This window comes from Manis javanica, chromosome 6, assembly GCF_040802235.1.
Source record: "Manis javanica isolate MJ-LG chromosome 6, MJ_LKY, whole genome shotgun sequence".
Taxonomy (NCBI): Eukaryota; Metazoa; Chordata; class Mammalia; order Pholidota; family Manidae; genus Manis; species Manis javanica.
Genome location: NC_133161.1, coordinates 112,162,932 through 112,173,936, shown reverse-complemented (window position 1 = coordinate 112,173,936; position 11,005 = coordinate 112,162,932). Strand labels below are relative to the sequence as shown.

At 39.9% G+C, this 11,005-nt stretch overlaps 1 long non-coding RNA gene across 1 annotated transcript; it reads right to left on the bottom strand.

Moving 5' to 3' along the window:
* Window positions 1-815: 815 nt before the first annotated feature.
* LOC140849973 (uncharacterized) lies at window positions 816-7,792 on the bottom strand. Its single transcript, XR_012132502.1, has 3 exons — window positions 7,746-7,792; window positions 4,606-6,484; window positions 816-1,214 (listed from the first exon to the last, which is right to left on the bottom strand). It is a non-coding gene; the product is annotated as an uncharacterized lncRNA (long non-coding RNA).
* Between the last annotated feature and the right edge of the window lie 3,213 nt (window positions 7,793-11,005).

Genomic DNA, 11,005 nt, shown 5'->3' with positions numbered 1-11,005 from the left:
TGCCTGCTACACAGTGATGACTTAAAAGTATATTTAATTTTCGCTCCTTCCTTACTTTTTCCTTTCCACCCTAAGCCTACTGTTTCCTTACATGTATTGATAAATAGAATCCATCATTTATAAAGTCCTTTACAATTTACAAAGAATATCATGTTATCTTTTTTTAACATCATGATAACCCTGAAAGATAAGAAGACTAGAATGAACTCATTTTATCTCAGGTTACAGAGTACAAAATCTATTGTGTTCTCATTTATACAGTGAGGAAATCATAGAGCCAAGACTCAAATCTAGATTCACTGGCATGAATTCTGAGCTTTTCCCAATACTTGCTTTTAGAGAGAGTGAGAAAACCCAATCTTAAATTATGTATGTTCTAAATGAGGAATCATACGATATCATAATTATCAGAAAGCCATACATATTGTTCAGGTTTAACCTGCCATACCCTTCTTTGTAGGAATAACTTCAATTGGTTCACTTAGCTAATTCTCATAATTTTTTACCAGGCATCACTTCTGTGTTAACACCTGATACCACACTTAGAGTTGACAGCTGTAAGTGAAACTCAGAGCTCATCAGCTCTAGGTAAACCCTCCAGCTTTTGTTCTACGGAGTAAGCCAGTCAGATATACCCAATTAATTAGGACTGTTTTTAATAAAACTTTGATTGTTATATATTGAGCAAAAGAATTTCACTCTTTTTTCTGACTTTTAAAAGTACATGAAAAAAAGGTGAAAAATTGATTATAAGATAAAGTTTATTTCAAACTTAAAGGTTATTTTTATATGATTTGTTAAAGTACAAACTGGGTTTTATTGTGCAATTATTAAATTACCATTCCAAGTATTTCTGGGGTGCCATTGCACAGACAATATATTTCTATGTGCAGAAAGAAAAACAAGTCAATTCTGAGTCACTTCAGGAAACTAACATTTTTAATAAGAGCATATTACTATTATTTGACATCTATTAAACATCAAGAGATGCCCCAGAGTGTCTATTACTCAGTGAGACTTTCCAAGAACACTGAGTTATGCTAATCCCAGTTTAAAGACAGCTCAGGATCTAAATTTGGCTGAAAAGGACAGAAACAGAAAAGAACAAAGAGGACTCGTAGCCAAGACGGTGATGATGGCCGACATCTGGGTTCTCATGTCCAGTGTGCTGACTCCTCAGACTCATACAGCACTTCTCTTTCAACTTTATTACCCTGAAAAGAAAGCTCCCTTTTAGGATGAGAAAATGGAGACACAGAGTGCCTAGAGATTTGGCTCTGTGGAAGCAGGGAGACCAACCGTTGGCCGAGGGACAAGCGCAGGGGACGAGCTAATCCCCTGGGAAGGTTCTCACCCTCCTACCTTAAGTTTACCCCCCACCGCATTGCCCACCCCAGACCTCAGGAGTAATTCATCTAGAAAAAGCCCTGTGACCTCCCCATCCCAAACTAGATTTTCTTTTCCCCTTGAAATGTGCAGGGTATCCTCATGATCCTCCTTTTCTTTTCATCTCAAAACAATTGTTATGTGACTCCAAGTGTGCCTTCATATGCAAATAGAAATAGAAGCTGAAAGGTGGCTTCTCATTAATTTTTGTCACTGACTCCTGGTGTTAATAGAATAACTGCAGTTTTGTGTGTTCGAAGTTATATTTCAAATAAGCTGACTCAGACTTCCCTCACTCATCTCTCTGAGGGACATGGAGTCTGTGCTGCTATGTTGAGGCTTTAATGGCAGTGGTTGTTCAGCACGGAGAGATTACCTAAAGTGATTAAAACTGGCTGCAAAATCGTCTGCCAAGGCTGATGAGAAGGAAAGCGGAAGCTGAAAGAGGAAGTTCACAGTCAAATTTCCAGACAAATCATATTAGATCTCACTTATTAGGGCATGAATTGGAAGCCACCAGTTGAGATATATATTGGCCTAATTTAGCCTCAAACCCAGCTCATAGTTCCTATAAAGTTAACAGAAAAGATAATGTTACATGTACAGTGCAAGATGCCTGAATTGTGGGCAGAAGGCTAGTCAACCAAGTGCCATGACTCAAGGCTTCATCTGTCCTTCATCATCTCTCTAAACAAGCCAGGTGCCGTTTTGCCCAGAATTCCCTGATTTGAGACCTATTTCTGAAGTTTAGCCATGGTCCCCACAAACAACGCTTTCCTTTCAAATGCAGAGCTTCTGGAGGTAGAAAGCATGAAGTCAGTAAAATTCTAGTATAAATGAATGTAAGAAATCATTTTGCTTGTTGATAGAGGTACTTGGATGCGCCTGGTGAGTACTGGATCCCTGCTGATGAGACGACCTGAGAGAAGTAAGGGGAAGGGAACCAGGGGTGGGTTTTCTGCGCGATCAGTTTAGGCCACATCAGAGGACACCCATTTTTTTAACTCTTGAGAAAATCCAAAAGATGAGGTTAGCAAATAAACAGCATAGATTCTCATAAACAAGTAACCTATTCATTTGCTAAAAATGCAACAAAATATGATTGTTTACAAACAATCTATTACATCAATATTTAAATGCTCTTTCCTATGGCATTTTGTGGCCATAGGAAATGCATTTTTCCATGGCATTATTTCCTATGGCAGAGGAAATTGATGCTTTTCCCAAATAGATGGAGATCATTTTACAACATTTCTTTTCTTTGTAAACATCTATTGGCATTGTTGCAGAATTTTAATTTTTTCCCTTCTGCTAAAAAAGTTGTAACTTTATTTTACATTTCCATTTAAAAGCACTAGGGAAAATATGACAGTGTCATTGGCCTCTCTGGCATTATCCATTTCCATTTGCTTTTGTGCTTTGGGCTCTGTTGTTAGTACGTCAGCATCTGCTGTCTTGTACGTAGGGAAGTACAGCTCATGTCCCCCGATCCCCACCACTCAGACTTCCCCAACTCAACTGCTGCTTCTGTTTTGCCCACTTCACAAGTGCTCTGTGTGTGATTCCAGGGCAGTCCATCTGAGAGGAGCCCAGGCTGAGCCATTGTCAAGTTTCTGTGTTAGCCTATCAGTTAACAGTTTATCGGATGGAAGAGATCAAATTGTTCAGCTGCCTTTTTAGTTTTGAATGCTGAGCATCTGGTGTTTGATTGTGTATTGCCATGTAAGAACACAATAATCCTCAAACATTTTGATCACGAGCAGATCTGTGTGCGAGGAAAAATGTCTTCCTGCTGGTAAATGTCTCCTTAGCTTTGATAAAAGGCGTGGAAGACATCACACAGCCCCTCAAACTGCCAAGGAAAGCAGAGACATATAGTCTCTTTAGAGATTGAGAAGCCTGCAAGAGAATCTATTTCAATTCCCAGTCTAATTTGCCTCTTTAAATTTGCAAGTGAAAGAAACTAACACCTGGATGGGAAATGAGTGTCCTTGGTGACTACTTCCTTAATGATGGGTGGCATCAGGGCCAGAATCAAAATCCTGACACCAACTGATGATTGGAAGACAGAATGGCCTTGCCTCTGGCTGCTTTGGCAGAAAAAATATTGAGGCCCCCACAGGCCATTGTGAAGTTGAGGAGCAGAGCAGTGCAAAGGGCAGCCAGGACTGATTTGTCTGACACCATCAGCATTTTGTCTGACTCCAACATTCCCCATGGACTACTGAGCTGGCATTTGGGTGGGTATCAAGTGTTAGTCTTAGTTTATTAAACAAATCAGCATGGCCAGTCTGAAAGAATGAGAAACAAAGGAGATGTGAATTTGAAAAGTATTCAAGCAGGAGGAGAAATACAAAAATTGCAAAGAGGGAAGCTTAAGAATGACTTAGTCACTGAGTTGCTGACCAGTCTTCCCCAGAGATCCAGCACTAATCAAGTAGGGATGCACCTCCCATGAGCAGAAGGGGTGGAGCTGCAGTCTTCCCTGTGTCAGAGTATCTTCCTCACGTGCCAGTCATGGAAATGCTCAACCTCCAAGCACTTGACATGTTCCTCCTAAAAGCGCATGTCCCAAATTTGGTGTGATTAGACTGGATAATCCATTAATCCATGAGTACCTAACTTTTACCAATTAAATATCTAAGGAACTTGAATAGAAGAACAGTAAGATACAGTGATATTGTGTGTATGAGGGGATGAGGGAAAAAATTATGTGTTAATCACATATTATGTACCAGCCACAATGCTAAGGGCTTTACACACGCTATCTTATTTAACCCCCTCAGTAACCCTGTGACGTAGGTATTTTTTGAGGAAAATGAGACTCATGGAGGTTTGACAAGGTCACGGAACTACCAAACATGAGAGCTGCAAAGACAGCTAACTGTTCATCAACAACTGTGCTACCTCACTGTAAAAATTATAGCTGCTGTGGCAAAGAGTATGGCAGTTCCCCAAAAATTTTTATGGAATTACTCTATTATCTAGCAAGTCCACTTCTGGGTATATACCCAAAAAAACTGAGAGCATGTACCCCAAGAGGTATTTATACACCCACGTTCATAGCATCATTAATCACAGTAGACAAAAGGTGAAAGGAAACCAAGTGTCCACTGATGGATGAATAGGTAAACAAAATGTGGTGTATACACGCAAAGGAATATTACTCAGCCTTAAAAAGGATAAACCTTGACACATGCTGCAACACAGATGACTCACCAACGGAATGTGTGTGAAAGTAGATATATCACTTCAGGACCAAGGCAGTCAAGAAGCAAACATGTCTTCTCCTCCCTGCCTTTCACCATTTGCTGGCTGTCCCCGGACAATGCTGAGACCCTGAAGGGGGGAGGGGCCACGGGATGGCAGGAACCTGGGTTCTTGAATCACTGTGGGCTTATGAGAGTGAGAAATATAATTTTATTGTAAATTACTGTAGTTTTGGAGTCTGCTAGCATTCCCTAAGCAATACATGTAGAGCTTTGGTCCCCGTCTGTCTAACCTGGGAAAAGGGAAGGTAAAGCCAAAGACTGAGCACCACTAGCAGAGACAAGGGTAGCAGGCACTGCCACAAGAGGCCTGGAGTCAGCAGGGGAGCACTGGCAGTCAGTAGACACAAAGGTGACATGGAGGTTGGATTTTGAATTGGAGTAAGGGGTGGTCTAATCCATTTGTCATATGACAGAACTTGTACAATAAAGATGGGACCAAAATAAAAATTGATATGAAGATCTTGTAACGTAGGGAAAATGCTGAGAAATTAGCTTCTGAATTACAAGAGAGAATGATGTGACCCCACCAAGGAGGTCAGTCTCTAAAAGTGAAATGTGTGATCATGGGTGCTGCCATAAAAACAGCTTCTCAAGGGCTTTTCCAAAATATACTTTGATGACAGCTTCACACTTAGTTATACAGAGTTGTAGCTTATTTATAAGATGCCCACTGACTCAGATAAACTGCCTCCAGTTAGGCCACAGGGAGTTTTGGAATATGAAAGAATTGGTAAACACTGAATTTCACACAGTTATAAGAAGTCAAGGTATATGCTGCAATTCTCCCAGAATATAGTAGCTGACCCTGCAGCTAGAGACAGAGTCTGCTCTATTTACTGACCCCAGAGATTTTGCCAAAGGGCAGCACACTTATTCATTTATTTGTGAGCCACATATAGTATGTTTCTTCTGAAAGAGCTTATGTTTTTAGTTTAAAATGGCAAGTAGAATATTTAAAAGGCAGAACAGAGAAAGGAGTGCTTGGATTAAAAAACTGAAAGCGAAGCCTGACTGGGGAGGCCCAGATGTCCCCAGAGGGCTCCAGAGCTGCGTGTCCTGGGGCTGGTCGCCAGCGGTCCTTGGGGAGAAGGCTGACAGAGCCGAGAGGAAGGGCGCGGTTCCGTTCGAGGCAGTGCGCCGGAAGGAAATACACGGTTCTCCCAGGATTCCTTAGCCCAGAACAAAATGCAGGGAGCACTAGGTCAGACATAAAGGAGCTCACAGCATTAGAGTAGGTTTTCTCTTTTCAGGCATATAGTAGAATTAGCAGAGACCTAATGCAAAATTGTTTCTCACCCCATACCAGAAGCAGAGGAGCACCAGAAGCAAGTTCTAGTCAACACCTCTGTTCAGTGATATTCCAGATGTGACAGCTCTCGATAAGGCTGCAGGTGTCCAGGTAGGTCACAGCAGAGGCTCAGTTATGTCAGTATGTGTCGTTGGAAACACCCACTCCGTTGACATGCATGTTCATCCTCTGATTCACCTGGGACACAGGAACCCCGCTGACACAAACAGCTGGAGACGTGCCTGTGATAAAGGCGTATACATATTTGATGGATTTGTTCAGGAAAGAATGATGCACCTCAGATGGGAGATCCCTATCTGCGAGAGAGTCACGCAGGAGGACGCTGATCAGCAGTCATGGCGGAGAGGAAAGGTTTCTAGAAGCAGCGTGAGGCTCTTGAACTCACTTTGATTGGCCCTTCTAGGGCACCCGCAGGCTTCTGGTTGGAGGGAGCTGTACCTGGGTGACTGAACAGCTACACTGGGACATTTCACTCAAATACAGTCTCCACAGGACGTGAGAAGAGGGAGTTCAACCACTGTCAGGAAGAAAAGCAAAGACATGTTAGCAACTGGCAGGTGGAAAGCTGAAGAGGTAAGAGATGATGACACCTCAAGGAATGTCTGAGACTGTCACTGCATCCAGGCCATTGTACAGATGACTGGAACTGATCCAGCAGGCAGTCTAGAATCAAGCCTGGGTGAGAGTCGTAGCTGGAAGAGGAAAATTAAGAGTCAAGCAACCCAGCATTATTTAGGTCAGCAATTTACAGACTTTGAGGTCTCTGGCATGGCACTTTTATGGTCTTAAAAATTATTGAGGACCCCCAAAGAAGGTCTGTTTTTGTGGCTTACAGTTAACTGGTCATTTAAAAATATTTATTCACTTAAAATAATAACTAAATCCACTGCATGCTAACATTTTCATAAAAAATGTCTAAATTATCCCAAACAAAAAAATTTTGAGAAAAGTGATTTATGTTACATTTTCGCAAATCTTTTTAATATCTGACTTAAAAGAAGACACCTGGATTCTCAAACATGCTTCACATTCAATTTCTTAGGATAAATCGTTTTAGTTGAAAGAGATGAAGAAAAAATGTCTTACACAGATATGTAGTTAGAAAATGGAGTAATATTTTAATAGTCTTTTCAGAGAACTATGGATAGGTCTTTTTTGATACTAGATCCAAACTCAGAAAGCAGTGGTTTCTTACAGGTTAATTGCAGTGTGAAATCTGAAAATATATCATTGGACTTGTTATACACTCTGTTCCATTAATATCTATTGGTTTATGTTGCCCAGTGAATAATCTTTTGTGCAGGCATGAGTTTGTAGCACCATGTATTGGTCATTTGGAAAATGTTGGTTCACTGAGTTATGCTGATTTTTCAAATGATCTTCCAAATAAAATGTTATATTTAATTATCCACTATCAAAAATATTACTTTTTTAACATCTCCCCTCATCCTTTCAGAAAAGTCTTGAAGCATGAAGAAGCAGCCAAGCTCACAATGACAGAAGAAAGTTTTCTAAAATTTTAATTTTCATATAAAAGCTGAAATTTTATAATTGGCAACAAACAAAATTACCTGTTGTTTTCTTTGAAAGGAAACACTTACTTTGTTCATTTTTAGAAAATGTCTGCCAAATACCCAAGTCCAAATAACCATAACTTGCCTGGCATACTGCTCCACTGGGGAAAAGCCACTCTCAAAGGCTGAGGAGACTGTAAAGCCAAAGAAAGCAGCTGACAGGTCCAGCTTATATTCCACGGAGGTTTACTATGGGGATCTTACCTACAGAAACTTGTCCTGCGGGTGGCAGGGTGAGCAGGACACATGGGTCTCTGGGCTGCTTTGTGTGTAGGGTTGCTAATGTGTAGAAGCAAGGAGACAGGGACTACATGCAGGAGAAAGCACAGAGGAAGCACAGAGTCTACGTGCAGGAGGAAGCACAGAGGAAGCACAAGGTCTACGTGCAGGATGACCACTTGAGTGCACAGTGGAGCCGGTGCTAACGTCAGTCTGAGTATTATCGCTGGAATTTAGAGCAACGAGTCTTTCCCCAGGGAACAGTTTTAACTGTTCCAAGCTGGAGGTTATTTAGGAATACTTGTGTGTCAAAGGAAAGGAAGACTAAGGTGATCCATCAGTCAACATGGTGGATTCAAATGTCGTGGGAGTTACTCTTGCTTACACATACTTTCAATTAAAATTTCTCTTCCTCCAAAAAAAAAAGAGAAAACTCTAGTTTAGCTTGCAACTCAAACTCAAATTGCACAAGTGCTTTTCCTCAAGACAAGCATTGTACTTCAATATGTAACAGAAATGCTTTAACATACATCCCATTATATCATCCAGAATATTAAAATGATACATGCTCAAAGTTCAATAAAATCAATACTTTATAACTGCTTCATATAAGGCACTCTTTAGTAAAACTTACTTTTCTTTATTTGAGTATGTGCCAGTGAAAAACACATCTCTATAAAATTTGGCGCCACTTCCTTCATTCATGCTTAGGCACTGATGCCTTTAACCACCACCAATTTTGTTCCATCAGTACAAATGTCAACTGTTTGGCAAAACCCTAATATTTCCACATAATATTTCACTTTGTGAATCCTGTTTGAAGACCTCCCTGGGGTCTATATTTCATACTTTGAGAAGGCTGATCTAGATCAGTATTCTCAAACTTGGCTGTTCATTAGAGTAATCTAAGAAGATTTTTAAAATTCTGATGCCCAGGTCACACCTTTGACTAATTAAATAAAAATCTCTGGAGGTAGGGCCCAAGCTTCAGTATTTTTTAAAACTCTTCAACTGATTCCATGTGTAGCCAAGTATGAGAACAACTGACCTAAGTTTACTCCAATACAGTTTCCTATGGGGTGTTAAATGAAACAGGTATGAGAACTCTCAGCCCACAGGAAGTACCAACAGACTTAGGAACCTACAGAATACTACAGGTATAGCATGGCATAGCCATGTAAAAATAATTTGTGGTGCCTGGATTCCCAATAATTGGCCCATATACCATCACTATGGCTAAGAACACTAGCATATGATATGGAAGAATGCATAAAGCATTGGCTAAGGATTTGAGACTACTATTCTAAACCTAACTCTGGTACTTACAAGCTTTGTCATTTGGCCAAAACATCAACTCTTTGTTTCCTTACATGTAAAATGATGATTAATAATAATAATACGTATCACAGTGCATTGTTGGGAGAATAAAAGGGGTAAATACATGGTAAGTCTTAGTACAGTTCCTGACACATTGAAAGCACTATCTTAAATGTTAGCTATTAATATGCACTAAAATGTATGCTTCATTTTTTTGTCTTTTTTGTTCAGTGATATATCAAAGTGCCTAATAGATAATATTTCTTGAATAAATTAATCTAGAAGCAATGCAGTTAGAATAAGACATGGTGTGAAGCCTGGCTTCATCAATTTACTGAGTTACCTTGTATGAGATACTTTCTAAACCTCAGCCTTATCCGTAAAGTGTGGATTGGGATTCAAGATATACCCATGTAAAGTACTTGGTACATAATAGATGATCAATAAATTGTAGCTTTTATAATTTTTAAAATCATTTTATATAAGTCACTATTCTCTTTGGGCCTTAGATTCTAAGCTATGAAATGGGAATAATGGTCTCCACTAAACGCATTTTGGATGATGGATATGCTAATCAAATCAGTCTACATATGTGAAAGCCTCTAGCATCTGAGATGCAGAAATGGGAGGGACCTTGTTTTGTATGTGTTCAGTATTCTTATAGACTTTTCTGTCCAATTGGCTTAACATTCTCACTGTTTAAGACACTGTTCTACCTTAATGAAATGTCCTTGTTAAAACATGGAAAGCATGATGTGTAAAGTTTAGCTGTTAGTTGCCACAACACATAACTTAATAAATGATAGTAATGAGCTCAGTGAAGTACAGATTTCAGATTTTAAAAGTTCTGTGGTCTGTCCTAGTTGGATGGTTAGAGACTGAAAACAACAGTAAAAAGGAGGAGGAGAAAGGGAAGGAGAGGAGGAAATGGCTGACATACTTTTTATTTTTCTCTCTTGTGGCCAAAGCTGCTTTAGCTATTATTACTTCCATTTTACATATGAGAAAATGCAGGTTTTGAAGAGCTATATGACTTGTCTGACATTTACAGATAGTCAGTGATAAATCCAAGATTCAAATCAGATTTGATTCCAAACACATGCTCTTAAAGGCTATGGTCTATTATAAGAAAAAGAATGGGGCAGAGGATAAGATGTAGAATGAGTATGGGGGAGTCACAGGACCCCCCTAACTACAGGACTAAAGAGATTGAGGGGTGTTACAGACTGAATGTATGCCGCCAAATTTATATCCCCAATGTGATGGTATTAGGAGATGAAAACCTTAGGAGGTGGTTAGGTCATGAAGATTAAGCCCTGAAAATGGGATTAGTGCCCTTACAGAAGAGACCCCCATGTCACCCCTTCCTTCATGGAAGACATGGCGAGAAGACAATGGTCTATGAACCAGGAAGCCGACCTAAACAGACACTGAGTCTGCTGGCATCTTGAGCTTAGACTTCTCAGCTACCAAAACCATTACATTTTGTTTTAACCACTGAACAGATTAAGACAAGAAAGATAAAAATGGGAATGATGAGGGACTTGCTGAGTACTTTGACAAGAAAAGCACTATTGCACTGAAGTTCTGTTTTAAAATAACCAGGAAAAGGATGTGACAATCATGTGCACATGCTGTCGTGGATGCAGATTTTAGAGAATACTTTGGTTCTGAATTTTCTATAAAATTTCATCTTCCACCATTGCCCACAGAATCAGTCCTTCCTTCCTAACTCACGTTTCCCGTGGTGCCTGAAATGCTCTCCTTTCTCTCCCCTGTCCAATGTCTATGTTTTTTCCCAAAGCCCAAGTCCAATCTTATTTCCTCTCTAAAACTTGCATATATTTTCCCTTTTTTCAACTCATATTGCCCCATGTCTGGTAAAAATATATTTTGGTACTAATAGGCTTGTAGATAATTCACTCTAC